The sequence below is a fragment of the Melospiza melodia genome, chromosome 3 (assembly GCF_035770615.1).
Source record: "Melospiza melodia melodia isolate bMelMel2 chromosome 3, bMelMel2.pri, whole genome shotgun sequence".
Taxonomy (NCBI): domain Eukaryota; kingdom Metazoa; phylum Chordata; class Aves; order Passeriformes; family Passerellidae; genus Melospiza; species Melospiza melodia.
In genome coordinates, this window is record NC_086196.1 from 129659917 (window position 1) to 129681166 (window position 21250).

Here is a 21250-nt window from a genome sequence, read left to right on the forward strand (position 1 = left end):
TTGTGAAGCGATGCTACAAGATGAAGAATTGATAGCAGCATAATAGGATATGTTCCTTTCCCAGCAGAATCCAGCAGAGGATTGTAATAGTTCACCAGGGGAAGTAGGGTTAAAAACCTCTGACCCCTGATATCACATAAACATTGCCAAAAAAAAATAAAACCCTTGATTGACAGTGAGATGCGTGACTGCCTCAAGTCTGCTCTGAAATCTTACTGATAATTACTGGCTTGAATGGTATGAGAAATGGGCAAGAAGGGTATCAGCCACATGAGTGTACATACTCAGAGACCTGAGCATCTCTAATAAGAATTGATGTAGTGTGTCATTTGTAATTTAATCAGCAGCATTACATCTTGATAGCAAAAGGACTATCATGAACATTTCGCAGTAAAGTAAGATTAACAGACACACCCCCAGAATCTCTGCTGCCTTAAAGTAATGTCCCAGTTGTGACAGTAGCTAATAAATAGAAGAAATTGTGAGTTTATGCTGACACATGTCCCTGAGCTGCTCCCGCCGTGTGGAGGCACTTTGCTGCATGTGGCACTAAGCACCAAGCACTGACCTGAGACTTCTTGTGACCACTGGCAGAGCAGTGCCAAGCCTGAGCCAAATTTTGGTCTCTCTTTTCCAGTGGCTGTTTTATCCCAAAGTCCAGGTCTAGATCCAGATTTGAGCCTCTCACAGCCAGCTCCATTCCAAACAGATCCCTTTTCTTTCCTCACAATTTGTTTGTAAGTTTGGGAGCCATCTACTTTACCTTCATGTCCAGGCTTCCCTAAAGGCATCCAGTACCCCAACATGCACCAACCAGAGCCTTCCTGACATGCAAGAAAGCTCCATGGATATTTGGAAGAGATCTATCCTAAAGCTGATGCCTAGGAGTTAGTCATCTCAGCTGAAGCTCCTTAATTTAGACTTTCACTGTAATGGTGGAAAATAGGCCCCTCTAGAGGCAATTTGAGCAGCGTAGCTAAAAAACTTAAGGTGAATGGTTCACTGAAAAGATTTTTTTTTTCTCTACCCTCACTGAAGAAAAAACAGAGTGGTTAGGATATCTATGTTTCAGCCTTCTGAAATGAGGTGAGTTAAATCCTTACTCTGCTTACTCTCTCCAGGAAATCCAGTCTGCAGGCTCTCCCAACATCTGTGTCAACATCTTTTTAATCAAAACTTTAGGATTTCTCACCAACAGTGTCTGAGCAATATTTTTTCTTTTTTTTAATTTCTTTTCTGTTTTTAACAATGCTCAGTTTTGAGAGCTGAAAGAATTAGCAGTAAATTTACTCATGGGAAAAAGCACATTATGACAATGAAGCAAAGGTCTCTGGTGCCTGCAGTCCCACAGTGAGTATGCATGTTCAGATGTGCATATTAATTGTCATTTATTTCAGTAGCAAGAGGCAAGGAATAAATGGTGCATGGGCATCTGTTTTCAAATGCTTACCCGAGGTGCTGACTCACATCCATAGGTCACCTGAAAATAAAATTAGTCCCTTAGGATCTAGGCCAAATGTTCTGGGAAAATATCCCATCTCGACAGTCTTTGAGTCTTTGAAGCAACTGTTAGTGGCTGATTTTTTTCCCTATCTTTTCCTTTACAAATGTAAAATAACCTCCTGCTAATAGTGTTTTCAGAGCTTTGCCTGGTTATGCCACATTTCCATTACATTTTAGCCTCTTTCCTCTCATCCACCAAAACAAGAAAGGTAATTCATATCATAGTTTTGTCCTCTAGATCATTTGGTATCAATCTCATGGCACAACCTGATTTTAAGATGTGTTATTGTACTTCTTACTTCTAAATTTCAGTCTGTGTCGCTCAGTAGTGATTAAACAGCTACGTTAATAATTCCATAACAGCCAACACAAAATTAAAATATCGAATTATAACTTACCCAAATAACAAAAATCTGAATCTTGACAATCATGTAAAATAGTGATATTAAAGAGCTTAAAGAAAAGCTAATGTGTTCCATTATTTACTGTAGGCTGTTTTCATGAAGGTATTCTGCACTTAGAGGTTTTTGGCAATATCCATATGTAATTTTCAAAGGGAGAAATGGTTGTTTTCACACTTTAATCAATGAGACCTTTGATTTCCTCAAACAGGTTTAAAAAATGTCTCTTAAGATCAGTTTCCATCACGGTGTATTTCAGGACTGGTGGTTTAACAATTGCTCTCCAGGAGAATTACTTATTTCTTGTTTTATTTGTGTGAGGAGCTCTACAGTGTGACAGGTCCATGAGAAAGTGAGCCCGGCTGAGGAGCAGGTGGTCTGCTGCTCCTATGTTATTGCCATTATGTTGCCTTTGTTAAATTACTCCATAAACCCAAGTTTCCTCGTTGCCATTTGTTAAATTTGCCTACCTCCACTCTGTGAGCACAGATAATCAGTCAAACCTTAATTGGGGTATATTTAGATCAAAGTATGTAGCCAGCGTTTGCTCCCAGTACCTGGGTTGCAAATGATAGTCACATGAGTGGCTTGCTCTATTGGACATGCTTTTTGTTTAACCATGATCATTGCTGGCAGGCGGCTTTTTGTGCAAGTGAAAAGCCCTTTAGAATTCCTCTAATTCTGACAAAGAAACTGTCTTTGAGAGGAGAAATTGAGTATTGCCTTCTTGCATCTGAATAGTCTTTCAGCTCTATATTCACAGCAATATACGTAATGTCCGCAGACAAGAAGCAGAAGGTTTGGATCCATGTTATTTGTTCCTTATCCAGCTTCTGGAAAGTCTTGGAAGCTTGTATTTTTACAAGTTAAGGAGATATATGTAAGGTCTGTGAGTACAGGCATGGATTTCTCTTGAGAAGTGATGCAAAAACTGTTTGCTACAAAAATCACAGAGGTTGTCTTTTTTTTTTATTTAAGAGGTAATAAATCAAAGCAAGGTTTGTGTAGGGATGAGTGATACATCATCTTTGCACTGCTCCTCTGAGAAAGGTAGAAAATGTTTATGGAAAGATTTCCATTTTTTACCTTATTTCTGATCTGTTTGCTGGTTTAATCAGTTGTTTTCAGATGGATTAAATTAGCTTTATTTATTACCTTTCACATCTTTCATTTCCTTCGCTGGCACCATTTTGTATTGTCTTTTATTTTTCCATATCATGGTAGCCCCATCTGAAGTTAGAGTCCTGGTGCTCTGAAAACTACAGAGAATAAAAGGTGGCTCATTCCCTGAAGAGCCTGCCCTTAATCAAGACAGCAAGATACATGCTACACTAAATTTGGGATACACTATGGAGAGCAAAACACCTACAATTGGCTTTCAGCACTTAGAGCTCTTCGGGGTTCAGTCGAGCAAAGGCACACACAGGCACTAGATTTTAGGGCACAGTTGAGCAGCCTCATTTAGTTCAAAGTGACAAGGACATATGCAAAGCTGATGATAAATCTTCCAGGGCAGGAGGTTAGGTTGTGTGACCAGGCCATTGGCCTGTTGAGAGGGAAAGCTGTCGCTAGGGACGGAAAGTTGACCTGCTCTTTGGATTTCTCTACATTTGAATGCTGAGTTAACAAAGCACAGATTTAGTATGTTTAAAGAGTCAATGCGGAGAAAATACTGTAAAGTAGCTCTGTTTTCCACAAAATTCCTCGCAGACCTTATTCTAAAGGAACTTTGCAAAGAGTAAAGGCCACTTTTGAAGCAACATAAAGGCCACTTTTGTCAGTGAAATAACTTGCTGGACTTTTTCCCCACAGATTTGTATAGAGCACTGGTTCACATCAGGGTCTGAAAAAAAATTAGTTTTGATTGTATATACATACATACAAAAGGGTAAACAGTCTGAATAAAGCCCTTTGTACTGGATTAGTGTCTTAGCTCTTTAACCCAAGCTGCAGGTTTGGGATGTCTTTGTTCAGTTAGGTTTTCGGGGCTGACCAAACTGGGTGTGTTTGAGTTTCATTCCTCACCCTTTTGAGGTCTGCAGGACTGATTCCTTGCATTCAGTGCCAGCAGTACTGTAAGTGCCCGATGCTTTATTCTCTAAGCTATTCATCCTTTCAACCTTTGGCTTTTTTTTCTTTAATCCATCTACCTTACTAAGTTTTCAAGTCAAGTAAAATGTTAAATGTGCTTCAAGCAAGAGCAACACAGAAATAACAGAGAGCATGCCAAGAATTTCTGGCCATCTCGTTTATTTGTTCTCTGTGAGTGTGTGTGTGTGTGTATAAATATGTGTACACATGTGAATGTGCATGGAGGTATATGATTACACCACAAAAGATGAATCTACCATGAGGCAGAAGTCATGTAAAGCACATATTCCAAAGGAAATTATACAGAGAAAGGCAAAATAAACACATTTGAGCAACTTCTTGCTAATATCAGAAACAAGTAATTGCTCTACATCACGAATACTTTTGTGGAGAATTCAAATGCTTAATACTGCTTGTCTGAAGCCTTGATGACTTTTTTTTTGGCTGCAGGGGACAAGAGGCTTACACACATGCCACCACTTCAAAGATTTGCCTTCTATTAATTTTTTACTTAAGCTTCAGAGTGTTAAATTGTTCAATTTAAGCCGTGAATATATTTTATAAGATCATCCTAGCCCACCATTTTTCCCAAAATAGAGAAGTTCAGGATATTTGGCAGTTTCACCTCCTCACCAACTCTCTGCAAAATATATATGAATAATTTCTTTGAACCTCAGCAGCTTGTGATACAGAGAAACACAAGTTCAAACCTTAGTCTTTCCTTAACGATGGAAATAGACTGTTCTAAAAATAAGTGCTGAATTTGATGATTTAGATTAAAAAAGAAAAAAAAAAGCACATCATAAATAGAAATGTGTTGTAACTTTTCCGATTGGAAATTAAAAATAATGGGCTATTTTCCATTTCCTTGTGGGGCTTTCATGAGCTGAATCAATATAATGAAATGTTCTAGTCAGCAAAATAAATCAAGAGCCTTTTACTGTTTTTATCACAAGAGATCCCCAGTGAGGTGAGGAAGGAGAACAGAAGAGAACACATGACATTATGCAACTAACTATCCTACATCAGAGTGTAAGTCCGGCTGCTGCTCCTGAGCTAAATGCTGTCTCTGCTTAGCCAAAGCTGGGAAAAAGATGGAAATGTGAGATTGCCAAGAACAGGGTACACTGTCTCTAATCTGTCTCAATTATAAAGAAAAAAAATGGGGATCCAGTGATTTCCTGTGTTCCCGCTATGACTTGGAGACCTTCTGTTCATGCATTCCTGGGGATGAGAGCCTGCATGACACTACAAATCAACTGAAAGGATTCCCAGATTACTTCTCTGAGACCTGTACCAGTCTGAAATGCAGGATTGGGCCTGCACTGATGGGGTGCTTCAGATGGGACCCATGGTGGAGTTCTGGAGCAGAGTCCTCCCCACACAGTGGCTCTGCTGTGAAAGCTTCCCACTACTCACCGTGGCCTGGAACTCAAGAGCTGCCTGTCTGCAGATACTGCTTAGAGCCCTGGGAACACATCAGCAGAAAACCACTCTGGCCACTGGGTTTACATCATGTTGTGTTCTGCAGGAAATGTTTGTATTTGTTTGAGAGAGAAGTCCTGCTGTTTCAGATTAAGTGCCTTTGCCATCTGCTAAAAGAATGGCAAAACAGCACGCAGTCAGCTGCTAAAGAACAGGCATAGAAACTCAGTGCAGAGCTGTGTTCTTGCTAGCTCCATGGTAAAAATTCCCATTTCATAGGGTGTTCCATTATGCTTTTTTGGGCGACATTTTCTTCTCTGTAAAAGTCAAAGGAATTCTAGTGTCAAAAAATACAGCTTCCATAGCTGTCCTAGTTTATGCCAACATCCCTCTGCTCTCTGCAGCCAGCACCACTTCCAGGGCAGGATCAGGCACCCTGGAGGAAAGATGGCCGGGGTGCCAGCCACAAGCAGGTCACTGCAAACATATGGGCACCCATGCTCTCAACCAAAGTATTAAGGAGGAAGAGATGTGAAGGCTGCTGACCTATTTCTTTCTATGAACAATTTTGTTTGGTTCTTTTAGGCTTGTCCAGCTGGCAGGGACAATAGAGCTTCAGACCTAGGCTGACTGGCAGTAGATGGGACTACCTGGAAACTTGCCACTCCTGATTGCTCCTTCAGAGCAGACCATTTCAAAGCTGGTGTAAGGAAGATATGTACATCAATCAAGAAAGTGCTATTACTCTTGCTAATAACAGTAGATGATATATAGAAGGCTGTCAATGAGCTTAGACTTTTGGATTCCCTAAGGCTAATGCTACCCAAGTAAATGAAACAATTTGAATGAAAATCCTCTGGCACTGAAACTTGATTGTCTGAACCATTAAATTGCTAGAAGGGTCCTTGGCACAATTTTGACCAGTCTTACTAGTGCTCTCCCAATTTCTGGACATGCTACAGAAGTTAGGTCAGTCCAGAGACCATTCCCAATAGGCAGTCTGTGTATTTATGGATTTAAGCTGTTCCAGGCCAGCTGGCCAGAAAACAGTCCTGGGCATGTTTGATTCACCCATATAAATGCATCCAAAGTGTGCCGAGGTTATTAATGCAGATACTCTGTGTCCTAGGCACCAGGTTTTGCACTCTGTGAGCACATTAGACCATCTCCTCATCCTGCTGCAAGGCTTGGCATAGAAGGCTCACCAATACTAAGGTGTTTCAGAAGTCTGGAAATCATTTAAGCTCTTAGGGAACTTCCCAGCATCAAGTCTGACCAAAGAGCCACCTTACCGAGCAGCCTGTGCCCTACAGTGGCCAGGAGGGGATATCTAGGGAGCCGTACAAAATCAGTACAAAAGCCCTCTTACACTTTCCTGAATATCAGCAGTTTGTAGTTTAGGTATTTGATAGCTTAGGATCCTTCAGTCTTGAGAAATACTGCGTTGTCTGTTGCAGTGATAAAATGACATTTTTTCTTATATATATGGGCAGAAAAAGGAAGTACTGATATTCATCTAACTATCCTGGAAGAGCCAGGTTGAGTTCTGCTCCTCAGGCTTTCCTGGGAGCTCTTTTTGCATATTCTGAGCACTTAGGGAGTGACAGTGCAACATGCACTGGGAAGATAGACAGGTAGATGGAGGAGGGATGTTTAGCCTGCAGGCTACTAAAAAATATGTGCTCCCCCTGATAGTTACTGTGTGCTGTTTTGCTCACTAGTTGAAAGGATGAAGGGAAAGCTGGTCACCTCCTACTCCTTTTCCCACTTAACAGCTTGTTCAGCTGAATGTTGTACACAGAAATGAAGAAGGCGCCTAGGAAAGGGTGAGGAACATATTTTGCTCTTAATTTTGAATAGATAGGCACATGTGGGTAATGAGTAAGGTACTGGTCACTTTGTGATGAGAAGCCCTTCCAGTGCATCACAAGGATCCTACAAGACTGTACATGGCATCTGCTGTAGTCCATATTTGGTTTTTATGGCAGTAAACCTGGATATTTTAATTAATTCCTCCAGATACATACCATGAATATAAATCCAAAGTCAATTAATGTTGTTTTAACTATTGACAGCAGGGAGAAATAGTGATCACTGTATGTCAATACAGTAAGTTAGAATCTTTTAAAAACCCAAAAATAACCATTGCACAGATAAGTTTGTGCCTTCAAGACCATATGAAGCAACGCAGATGGGAAGCTTATGGATATTCTCTTCTCAGAGGACAGCAAAAGGGGACATTTGGAGCATTCCAGTACTCCCCTTGTCCTTGCTGCCTTGCAGGAATAGAGGGAGATTTGTACCCCAAAATGAGGCAGTTTGACAGGCTGGACAGTGTGCTCACCAAAGGCTGAGGAAGGCTTTTTGCCCTCCCCAATAGCCACCAGGGTGGTCTGTTTGCCTCTCAGTCATCCTTATGAGCTCCCTCTAACCCTTCTCTGTCCTTTTCTCTCCCATTTACCATGCTTCAGAACACATCATTGTATTCTTCCACCATTTCACCCTTCCCTTGGGATGTGTGTGAGCGTTGTCTGAACACGTCCTCTCTTCTCTGGGTTCATTTTCCCTCTGATGCAAATCAGAGACAGTGAGGGCCCCACTCCCTGGTCACTTCTCTGTGTCAGCAGCTGCTCTAAAATCCAAGCAGCTTGCCCCTAAATTTTAACCTGGCCATGCAAACAGTGATAAAATTGTGATTTTTTTTTTCATACATTTGGGAATGTTTCTACTCAGATTTCACTGGGTTTGGCCATGGCAAACTGTGACAGACATAGCATAAGATCCCCCATTCTGGTAGACCTTCTGAGCTGTCATAAGAAGGAAACATATATGGAAAGGAAACAGAGCAGCAATGGCAATTTTCAAGGAAAAGGAAAAAATACCAGGTATAATAGGGTTGTTAAGGACTTGGCTTGACTAGCTAAAGAGAAGCAGCAGAGGCAGGGCAGTAATTGTATGTGTGTTTCTGCAAGCTGACCTTCCTTTAAAGGATGCCACTGTGCAGCACCTCCCCCCAAGGAGTGAAGAGTTCTGCAGAGAGAGGATGTGAGAAACCAAGAAAATTTCCTTTCTTGCTGCTGCTTGCCTGGTGCCTCCTCTTTGCTGCAGGAACAGGAGTCATCTGCATGCCAGATTATGGCACACTCTCTAATTTATGTTTTCACTTCTTAACATGCAGCATACAATACCCTGCATCCTGCAGCAGCCCAGAGGGATGGAAACCTCTGTTCTGTGAGACTTGGCCCATTTTGCTCATTGCCTCGAGTCTGAGGGTGCTGATTGCTGATGAAATTTAGAGTCGGGAAAATGGTTCTAAACTTTGTATCTGACACTACAATTGAAGTGGCTGTGCTTCTAACCATCTGCCTTGTAACATATATGGTATTCCTAGCTGCCCACCACTGCTTTTGCTAGTGCCACCGAGCAAAGGTGAGAGAATAATAGCTACTATGACAAGAATAGAGAGTAGAAAATGACAAGTTGCATATGCATTTGCACTGCATATTGCAGTGTGATTTGTCTTTTTATCTGAACATCTCCTATTTTTACTGTAAGGTCTAGCACAGAATTAAGCACATGGATTATATCTCTGTTTCTACTTTTATTTCTGCCCTTCGTGGAAAAAAAAAAGAAACTTTTCTTCCATATTTACCCAAAATTATTGCTTTTACTACTGAACTTACATTTTCTGTGCCAACCAGTCCAACCTGTGATTTGGGGACCTGCTGGATCTCCAAGTCTCTGACAGATTGTGATTTTATCAGATTGATAAGCTCTGGCTTTCAAAACCAGTCTGCTGGCCTGCATTGCACCCCACTGGTACATGGAGATGAGTTGTGAAGCCCTTGGCTACAGCAACTAGCTAATACAGACACAGATCTCCTGAGGTCTAGAAGTCTTGTCACACTCTGGAAGATGTTTATAAACGATTCCAAAAGCCTGCACACCCTCAGTTCCATGTGTTGGTGCAACAGTTTTTTCTGTGATTGATGGGGAAGAGTATCCCATTGCCCCTGGCCCGCTGAGAAGAGGGGAAGGATGGCTGTGGGGTTCTGAAGCAGCACTTGCTTGTAACCATCCAGGTGGCTCCCTCCAGGGTAAGTCTGTGGCAGGGTGACACAGTGGAGGGGACCTTTGGAGCTGGCCAAGCAGCTGGAGAAGCAAGCAGCTGTGCAAACAGTGAAGGAGGTGTGGATACAGATGGGGATATGGGTATGGATGGGGTTGGGAATGCAGGCACACCTTTGGCATTGAGGACAGGTCCATCTCTGTGAATTTCATAATGTGCAGTAGAACATCAAATGATTTACAGCTGTGACAAAGTTGCTCATGGGCACACAGAATTTTAGAAAGAAATAAGTTAACCCAAAAGAAATGCTGATTGTAGAACAGTTTTTAAGTGCTAGCCTCAAAACTGGCCTTTTGATTTTCTGCCTCAGTTTTCTTATCTGTAAATAAGCTTAATATTTAATTCAGGCATGCTAGTTGGTTTAATTGGTTGATGGTATTAGCTTAGAAAGTTAAATGCTATGTGCATTTCCCTTAGTTTTGCTTACCAATAATTTAGCTGCTATTTTAATGAGTGGCCCTAAGCTTTTCCTGTGAGCAGCATCTGAAGCCAGAGCTCTGCCAGTCTTTAAGCAATGAGGGACATTCCTCTGACTGTCCTTGTCAGAGCAGGGGGAAATCTCACAGCAATTTTTCCACGATGGTCTCTTGGTGTGGGCCATGGACCAGAGCAGCCCAGTTGTCTCATCACCAGCTGGGATTAGCCCCTCTACAGGTTCAGGGAAGAAGTCCCATGGAAAATGAGACTAATGAAAGCAGTAAAGCAGAGAAAGTTTCTTCCTCTTCTTCTATCCCTGCTGTCAGTTAGCACAGGGACTTAGCGTAATATTATTGTAACATTTTTTACAGTAGGAATTATAATTGAAATTTGTTATGTATGAGGATAACTAAAACTCGATCATTTCACACTCTTCAGTCCATGCCTGAGGACCTTTTGGGGTAAATAGATTGCTTAGAAACAGCCAGTGACTACAGCTAAAATTACATTTTACCAACTGAGCTGAATGGCTTTTTAATTACAACACTGATGTCCTCATGCTGTCACCACCATCTAATACTAAGATGGTATTGATTTGATTTTTAACTTTGATGTACCAGGGGAGAAAATGCAGAGTAGGATTGTTCTGAAATCTTTTTTCCAAAGTAGTCAAGAGTCCCAGCTGTAACATGATGGGTTATTTTTTGTCTGTCTCCTTTTATGTTTACTTGTACTTTGAATATTGTTACTGTCCACCTTGAATTTGTTTCGTTGTATACAAACATTTTGAAATTAAAATTTAGAATTTCATGGTACTGGTGAATCTCAGTAACAATTTCATTTTTGATATACCTACAAATGTTATATGAAACAACTGAAAAAGCTACCAAGCACACCTATCAGCCACAGGAACCTACATGACCACAATCTCCTGGGATAATGCAATCCTAGTGCACTAATTTCCTTACAATTAGCATTTTTTAGCAATTACAAATGCTTTGGAACCAGGTTGTCAAAGGTCTTCTGTTTTATGAGAAAGTACTTATTTTTAAGAATATATTCTCTATCTTTACTGGTCACTAAGTGCTACTTAGAGCAAGGGAGTCTTTTCCTTTGTGGATGCAGACCTTTCCTTCTCTGTCTAAGGAAAAATTTTAATAACTTGCCTGGGATAAACCTTTAATTTGCAATAGGATTGCTACCTTGTCCATGAGCTGTGAGGAAGCCACAGCCACAAGACATCTCTTCCTGGGCTGCTCTGCTCCATTGGAAAAACTAGCTCCTGCCCTGCAGACTCCTCCACAAGTTGGCTCAGATGAAGAGCTAAAAGAGGCTATTTCATGTCTGTGTGTGAACATCAAGCAATATTGGTCCAATAAATTGGTTGGGGATTCAGAGTTAGGAAGAGTAGAGTTGGCCCAAAATCCATTTAATTTGAAGGGTCTCTGACTTCCATGTGTTTGGAGGGACATTTGCACAAGCACTGTAGAAAAGGTGATCCATTCATTGTGCAGGTGGGACACTGCTCTGTACAGGTATTCTTGTTGTGGTTTAACCCCAGCCTATTGCTGGAGCTGGCATTACAGCTGACATCATTAATATCTGAGCTAACAATAAAAAGGGAAATGAAAGTATATTAACTGCACCCACTGCATAGCCATAAAGGCAAAGGTCTGTCTGAGATTAACAAACAGCTTTTCAGTGGAGACGGGACTATAACTCACTTCAGGGGCTCTGATCTGTGATGAGTTTATGAATGAAAACAAAGCTCGAGTGAATGAATTACGGACGTGATTCACTCAGTTGTCTCATACACTTTTATGACCTTTTAGTGTTTTCAGTTGCCAGGAGGATGGGATGCTGGGATGGCCTCCAGGAGCCTTTGCTTGAGCTCTGGCTCGGTTAAAGACTTGCAGTGCGTCCTTGGGAAAACCTCTTTAATATACCTCACATCTCCGCTCCCCATCTGTAAAACAGGAATGGTAATTTTGTGTCATTTGTATGTAGGTCACCTGAATGTCAAATTCAGTAATGAAAAGTTCTAAGTTGTAACCCACTGTGTAAAAGTTCTAAGTTGTAATCCCCTGTTATCAGTAGAAATACTCTTACTTACTCCTGCTAATATATATCTATATTTATATACCATTTCCAACCTAAACTACTCTGCCAAATAATCAAACAAATGGCAAATAGAGCCAAAAGGATAGGAAGAAATGACAACATCCAAAGGGGAGATGCAGCTGTGGTAACCAACTCTGATGCTCCCACCCCAAGGACCTCAGAAAGAAATCTTGGCAGAGTCAAGAAAACAAAAGGGAAGAAATAATTTGGACTTTTATGTTTTTTGGGGTTCATAATTCCAGCCTTTTTACTACAACTCGCAAGGCCAAAGAACTACATGAGAAAAGTGATGGTTTTCATGAAACCATGTGACTGCTGAATGTGGGCTTTTCCAGAGCAAACCAGTTGCTGCAACATGTGCAACAATAGCAAGAGGTGTTTGCCATGCTGCTAAAGAAAAATACTGCACAAACCAACAGAGTAGGCCTTGGGTTGTTTTGCTTTTTGCTGGGCCTGAATTCAAGAATAAAGATATGCTCAACCCATTCCCTAGAAGTTTTCCTATCCTGCTGGTCTTTCAAGTCGAAATTTGTCCCAGGTTGACTGATCTTGTAAACCCAGCTCTGACTGACATAGCTGATTTTGTAATGGATATTATCTAGAATTTTACCCTGTAGAAACTACAGTAAATTCCATTACCCCTGTTAGGACCATTACCAGTGCTTTGTACATATTATTTCATAATAACTTATCATACATTAAAGCAACCTCTTAGCAACATATTTTGAGTATTCTGCCATCTTTTGGAGTGTGGACAAAAGGGAGGGAAGACATGGGCTTTATGCAAGTAGTCAGCTTCTGAAGGGTTAATGAACAATGAGGAATTTGTGTATAGCTCATTAATTGTTATATTGCATCCCTTTATCTAAATTGTTAGTGGCCTGCTTAGTCAATTGAAACGTATTACTTTGATATTAAAGCTGCAATCAAAATCTTTATTCTTGTGCATGTTCTACTTGAGAATACTAATCCTTCAGAACAGGGCAGTTGGAATTATCTTGAAAAGTATTACAATTCAATAAACCATATGCTCAAAAATAGAGACATCAGGTTCAGCCAAATATCTTAGGAACTGATGCAGTTATTTTGACTTTCCCATACAAACAGACCAATAAATACTGTATGAAAAAGCCCATCAGGGTTTGGATTTAAATTCTGGCCTCATGTTCAAGGAAAATGAGGATGATAATTCCATACCAGCCTATCACACAAAATTAGCTTTGCTGTGGTAGTACAACAGAGCCCTGCACAGGGAGGGTGGATATTGTGGACTGTGATATGGTACATGGAGGTTCTTATATTTGTTACATAAGCCCAGAGTATTCCAACTAATTTTTGATGCTCTGTGAGCCATATCTGCTATAGATTTTCTCTCTAGATCAAGGAGGGAGAGAAGAACTTTAAAACTTCTCCAGATATTACTGAGGCTTAGTTGTCTTGACAAAATGCTGTTTTCACCTCAGTGGAGACAGAAGTGTGGACACATTCCCAAATTCAGCATCTGCATTTCTCCCTAGAATAAAGAAGGATGAGCATGGCCCTTAGTGCCCAGGTAGCCTAGGGAAGTTTCAGAGCCACATTGCTTTTGGTCTGTGTCAGAGCAGCCCAGAGGTGATCCCTGTTACAAGCAGTTTGAGTGGAAGACCAAAGCAATAGATGGAGCAAACCAAAAAGAAGGCAAATAAGGGGTAACACCAATCAGTAGAATTGGTGTTTAGTCACCTATGTTTTCAGTCATCACCAGGAGCAGAGTTTTAAAAGGGAAGAAGGGAAGTGAAATAGCTTTGAAGAGGTTTGTGGGAAAGAGGAGGGTGCAGAGGCACCTCCTCAGCCTTCATTTAAATAAGTCTAAATCCTGAGTGGCTTCATTCACCATGCTGGAGTTGGTTAGGAGCTGCAGAAGTTTATTAAGACGTGTGAGTTGGGCAGCAGAGTGATAAAGTTTTTTGTGTTGGACCCAGGGAAGTGTTGAGAAGCTCAGGGTAGCTGTGCCCATACACTCAAGTGTGCACTCCAGCAGTGAAGGCACAGAGGACCTTCAGGTGTGTAGGGGATTGAGGTGCCCCACTCAGAGCATTTCCCTTGCATTTTATGAGATGTGGCTTCCTGAAAGAGCCAGCAATACACACAGCTCTCTTCTTTTATTTCCCCTGCTAATTTAGGATGTGCTGTGATCAGCATGTGTCTGTGTATAGGGGGGTGTATGTGTGTGCATGCACATCCAGGTGGAAAATGCTGTATTACTGGGAGCAATCATTTTATAAAAAGGGAAAAAAAATTATCAACAGTAGAAGAATGAACACCAAAATTAATATTCTGGCTTTTTCCAAGACAAAAGAAGGATAAGAGCAGGAAGTGAAATAGAAATGTTCAGCCAGAAATGTCTTTCTGTTTTCCAAGCTGTTCACACAAACCTATGTTTCCATAGACATTCGTATGCCTTTGCATTTCAAATTGTTAGTGTCATGACAGCTGTTATTAAGAAATATTATGTAGTGGGTAAAAAACATTTCACATATTTTGCTGATAAAGTTAATTCATTCAAGGACATCAATTAAAAATCAAGTTTCATAAAATGCACCTTTTAGTGTTAAATTTGATGATATCAACTCAAATAAATCAAACTTGACTGCAACCTAAGGAAAACAAATGCTTGAGCATTGTTTTAAAACACATGGTAAATAGAAAGCTCAATAATGAAGAGATGGTGCCAGGAATGCCAGGATATCATCTTCTTACTATGATTCAACTAAAGGTCGGTGACATTGATGTAACTTTGACTTCAAGAGAGGAAATATTTCATACTAAACAGAGCAAGAATGAATCCCCTTTGGAATAGTAAAGGTACAAATTGCTTTAGTTTTCATTTCTGTGCTGCTAAATTTGTATTTCATGTGTGGGACTGTAATTGATGACTGCTTACTTGTCTGGATGAAGAAGGTTAAAAAAAATGCATTTTGATTGTCAAGGGTTTTTTTGTGTTAGTGGCTAAAATAACAGTCATCGTGCTGAAATCTTTGTAAACAACATACAAGCAATTCTTTTCTTCTTAAGCAAAACAGAAAAGGAGAAAAGAAGCTTCCAAGCCTAAATATCCTTGTATCATCTGGCTGACATCTGGGACTATTATGTACAAATTTTCCTGGAAATATGATTTGTATCAGCCAAGCAAACTCCAGTGCACCAGTTAAAGCATTAGATCTTCAGTTAAAGCTTTGAGGGATTTGAGGAGATTTTAACACCAGGTATCCTAATTCCCTTTCTACCAGGGTTCACAGTTAAAAATAAAGAGGTTTCTTCCACAGTGTTTGTCAGTAAATACTGTAAAATCTATAATTATTATTTTCATATGCCAATTTCTCAACTCTTCCAAAGACTCCCGGTTGCCTCTCATTATCTGATAGTCCCACATCTAAATTTCCCCTGATCCCTTACAGACAAGATTATGTTCCAGTTAACAGTGTAATTCATTAACATTCTCTGTGTTGTAGAGGAAGCGAAGCAAAACAAAGCTCTCTCCAGTTAACATTATTTTCACATCTTTTCAGGAAGAGGTGGAGTTGTTTCTTTATTTGTCTTTGCTGAGCTTTTATCTTTGATATTGTTCTCTCATGAGAATTCCAGTGAATTGGAGAAAAAATAAGCCCATTTTTTCCCTATATATCTTATGAGCATGATCCATCTTCAACATTATTTGGGACATGTTTTGGTTTTGGCATTGTAACAGAGTGAGTGACTGAGACTGAGGATGCTTGGATTTTATCTTGCCCTTGTCTTGGAACTGCCTTGAGGAAGTGACTTTTATTTGAGGAGGAAAAGCCATCAGGTCTAAGACATGGCAATTGTCAGAGCCAGATGAGTAAATGAAGGGGAAAACACAACACTGAAGTCAGTGGCAAAGGACTCAGAGAGTGATGCAGAGACCTGTTCCAGTTGTGTCTTATTTTGTTTAATAACTCTGATTAGCATTAAACCAGAAATGGATTTTGTGTTCTTCTTGAAGACCAATGAAATCAGCTTAGATTTGTTTATGGAATAGTAGAATCCATGAAGAACCTGTGTTTCATTTCAAGAATGATTTTTTTTCATTTCATTTAAGGAAATAATTTCAAGTAATTCCTCTAGGATCAGTTTCCAGAGTCCATAATAAAGCACTTGTAGTACTTTAAGGGAGAATTATATGTAATTGGGATATATTATGTGTAATTGGGAAACATTTACAAGAGAAAGGAATCTGGGAAGGATCAGTAGCACACCTCTTTTTACTCTGAACTGAACCAAATTTGCAGTTTTCTATATTCACCATTTGTTTCCCCTGCACTGAGGGATGTATGCAAGGCTCTCATAGATGCTTTTCTCAGCTGGCTACACTGTTCATTCTAAGATGGGTGTTTGTAAGTCTGAAAGGAAGGGTGACAGAGAATTCTCTCATAGGCATCCTGATCCTTAGGGTGATTTTTGGGTAAATCCACCATATCCCATAGATCCCTTCCCTTCTGCACTAGAAACATATCTCTAGTGTGTCTCATTTTCGTTCAAAAGGACGTCTTGTCCCTGATCCAAGAAAACACGTGTAAGAGACTAACCAGATGTTTTAAATAGAGGACAAACAACAGATTTACAGAAAATATGTATTTGAGACTTCTGACCAACTGTTTTTGTTCACTGGTTGGTATTAATACAACTCAGATAGACTGCAACTGCTCTGTTGTAAGAATACATGTTCGTGTTTTGTTTGTGTGTAAGCTGTAATTGTTACAGAGCCTATTCCCTGGAAGAAGCATGCAAATAAATCATTATGTGCTTTTTCTGTGCTCCATTATACACTTCATTCAGTTCATTGCCTTCACAAGACAAGTGAGAGAGTTCATTTTGTTGACTGCATTTTCCTAAGGCCTAATGGTATCACACACACCACGACACAGAAGGTACTGCATGACACACACGTTGCTGCATCACTGCTCAAACTGCAGTGGATCCAGACCATTTTCTCTGGTTAGTGTTTAACTGGAAGTCTTTGTACCCCTAATCCACAAGCCTGCAGCATGCTCAGGCACTGCCAACAATAGATATTTGAACTCAAATAACCTGTAAGCTGGAACTTAGGTTACAGCATCAGAGAAAACTGGAAGACATTTCTCCTATGTGGCTAGGTCATGATCTTGTGGACTGAACACAGTAGAATTTCTCCATCCTTTTCCTTGCAGCTTTATTTTTTATTACTAGGATGTAATAAAGCAGTGGCAAAGGCTGTTCCACTGTTGATTTCCAGGGTGCCATCCTTTCTTGTATTTAGGCAATCAAATACCCTTATGCTCACAGGGCATACACCTCAGAAATTGTAAGGAAAAATGCAGAAGTAGGTCTTTAATCCATCCTGTCTTGTCCTTTAGACATCATGAAAGGAGTCCACCTGCTGTAATTAGAAAAGGTCCCAACTTACTAAATTGTAGCCTTTGCAAAACTGTTTTATGTCAACAGCTACTTTTGGACAACCAGCAGGTCTGGCTCAAATTATTTGCATCTGCTGGGGGTTGTATTACCATTCTTTTCTTTTTTAAAGGGAAAAAAAAGTGCATTTCTCTCTACACATACACACAGTCTTCTAGTGGTATTGTAAAATACACTCCTTCTGGACTCTGGGTTGCTGTAATGTTGTTTCAGCTGGTAAGTGTTAACAAGAAGCCAGTACAATGGAGTATGAAGCCAGTGTGAGAGCTCCATCAGAGCAGATCTTTACAGAGATCAACAAACACTGTAAGATGATATGTGTGATCTTTTCCACCAGGAGTAGAGAGGCAATAGATTGAATGCACCAAAAGCTTTTTGAAACTCCTCTGCTGCTATCCAAGTTTTACCTCTTTGTCTACTTGTATAGTCAAACGAAACTCCATTTTCACTCCTTTCTCTTCTTTTTTCTTTCCTTTTGTACACTTTACTTGCCATTCTAATTAGCTTTCTATTACTACTTTAAGGGGCAAATAGTGATGCCTGTTCTGTAGAGGCTGAGAGCTTTTCTGCAGGCAGCTGTGGATGGGTTTGCTTACACTGTTGGGCAGGAAGGGCTGGAGCAAGGATGGCTGCTGGCCTGGGCTGTGGGAGAGTGACCATGAACCCTTTCTAGACTGGGTCTGCATCACTAGCCCTTCTGGAGGAAAGGCTAGTGCAAAGAACACTGCCTTTTTTCATCCACAGAAGGGTAGGAATGATGTTCTCTGGAGAAGGGTAGTTAGAGAATAGATATATAGATGATTATAACATGTTAAAGAGAATTAAACTTTCATGTGTTCCTATGTTTCTATGCCCTTACACTCAGCACAGTTCCCATAATTTCCCAATTCCATGTACTGGGCACAGTCTAGGGCTGTTCAGAGCAGCTGAAAACAGACCCTAAAAGACCACCAGGTCCCCCACAGTCTTACAGAACCTGTGAAAGGAATAAGATCTATGGTCAGAGATGAAACAGGAGACGTCAGTGACCCTGATGATGGTATTTGCTTCCTCTTCCTCATCTGACACTGATCCCTTTTGTAAAGCACTCAGAAGTCTGGGAAGTGTTACATAGGAATTAAGTGCTATTTATTAGATGCTGAAGGAAAATGTGGATTCTTGGTATTGCTTTCTTGATGTAGCTAAAAGGAAGCTTTGTGCCAGGAGCTCTGTTCCTAATATAACCTTTTGGATGTGAACACTCACACCATGCTGTTCATCTGCTGGTTTCAAGGCCTCCAGGAGGGTCTGTCTCACAGGAAGTGTTCATGAGGTACAGGGAGAGGAACAGTCTGCCTTGGATCACCCCATTTCCAATGTAAAGCCCTTGATCCATGTGGTCTGCAAAGGCTGTGATTGTTTATCAGTGAGGACCCTCCTGAGACATCTGGGCTTTCTGTGGAATGCTGGGGAACAGCTCTGCACCTGGGGAGACCCTGCAAACCTCCCCTTGCCCCCTGCTCAAGGCAGAGCCAGGTCTGGCAGCTCTAAGCTGCCTATTGTGGATCTGTGTGCATTTAGGGCTGGCCTATTTATTCAGCTTTAGCATTATGCCAGTGGAAAATACTGGCCAATAATGCATAAATGCCTTTATCCCACTAACACGGGCACTTCTTGTTCTCTAAAGGACTCCTGAGACCACTGAAATAATGCAATTAGCACATATGTGGTATGGTAGAGCAGGGACAAAAGAGAATAAGACAGGTTTATTCTGCAGAAGAAAATGTATGTGTAGTTTAATCCTGCAGCCCATTAGGGTGACCATCTCCACACCGTGGGCAGGTGCAGGGCACTTGAGAGTTGGAGCAAGGGAGAATTGTGATCCCCAGTCAAGTAACTGAGATTACTTGCTCAAAATACAAAAGCAGAAAAATACAGTATATGAAAATACAGTTTCCAGAATAAATAGAAGCTGCTTTTGCCAATAGTTAAATATTGTTTCACAGCTATTGGCCAAGCCATTCAAAACACATTAAAAAAAAAAAAAAAAAAAAAAAAAAAAAAAACAGACAGATTGTCTTCATGTTTCAGGAGAAACCAAAACAGTCTGGAGGTGGCAGTGGCCTACACAGAGGAATGTTGTCCTGAGTCTCAACAAGCTCCATCTGGTCTCAGACTCAGACTTCATTTTGTTTGATTTGGGGCATTTAAAATTATATTTGATTTCCTAATTGCCAGCATACTCCTGCTGGGCTGTTCAGTAGAAGTGAGATGTCCTTGTTAGATGACATCTTCTTCTTCCCTTGCTGGTGCTAGCATGCAGAGCAGGCACCTTTTCTCATTCCTTCTCAATGTTCCCAGCTAAAAATGCTAATGGTGCAATACATGCTAAGGCCAAGGGCTCTGCCTTTGCTGCTTCTCCACTGTGTAATGCTGGAGCACATGGCAAACACAGCCATGCTTAAACGTTCTTTTTTAGGTCTCTCATAGATAAGTGTAAATGTGGAGATACCAGCTCACAAAGGGCTTTCCCCAGTTACCAGCACATAGCTCTGATTCCAGTGGTGGGTACCATGCACATTTACCCTGATGAGTTCAGCTTCCCCTTTTTGGCACTCTGGCAAAGACATTCAGACTGCTCTTAGAGGAGCAATGGAACTGCCACCTTGTTGTGAATACCTGTAGTGCCACCCTGGAGATTTTAATGCCCATTGGAGGCTTTTACACAGTCACCTCTCTCCAGGGGGTTTTGCTGAGCCCCGGCAAGACTGTCTGCCCCTTCTGCCTCCACACACAGCTGCTGGAACAAGGGCACTTTTTCTGACTACAGCAGGTTTATACCCATTTACTGTGCTCCAGGTGCTGCTCCTTACTGATATGATGAGGAAGAGTCACTACCTCACCTGATTTTAGCTTTTTCAAGATTTGGTTTCTGGCCTCTTTCTACAAAAAGTGGAGGCAGACAGGCATCTCTAGGTGGAGGTTCAGTCCATCCTCAGAGGTGAATCTCACTGCACCTGACTCACTCCTGGTGGGAGCAGAGGGTTCCAAATGGTGCAGCCTGCTGCTGCCCTTCCTTGGCATTCAGGAGGGGTGACTGGTGGAAGGAAGCTGCCCCAGGCTGGATCAGCAGAGCCTCAGCAGAGAAGCACTCAGCATGGAGGAGTGCCCACCTTCCCACCTACTCCCCATTCACCACAGCACATTGCTTCCCAGCCCACAGGGTACGTCTGTGCCTGAATGACAAAACTGTCTTCTTCAAGCCTGTGTGGGCAAGAGGTATATGCATCAGTAAACAAAATGTTTAGAAACACTTTGCAATCAGTCTATTTTTAATCTTTCCCTTCTCCCTCTTGTTCTGTTCTGCCCCCTTCCTCATTTTGGTTCATTTCACCAAATAAATATTAAATGTTTTACTTCACATGCTCTGATAGTTTTCTTCAACTCTCAAATTCTTTTCTTCATTGGAGAATATTTTAATATATTATAAAGTGTATTTTTAAAAAAGAGGGACTTTTTACCAAACAAATCATCAGTCACAACAAAAGAAAATGCATCTTGTCTAACACTATAACCCTAATGCCAGGTGAGTTGGAGCAGTTTTGCAGATCCTTCATCACCCCATTGTGTCTCCTGCAGCAAGATGGACCAGAACAGAGCACTCCTGTGGCCACTGCTCTGTCAGCTCCACTCAGAGCCAGAGGCAGTCCCTGCCACCCCAGGATGCTCTGTG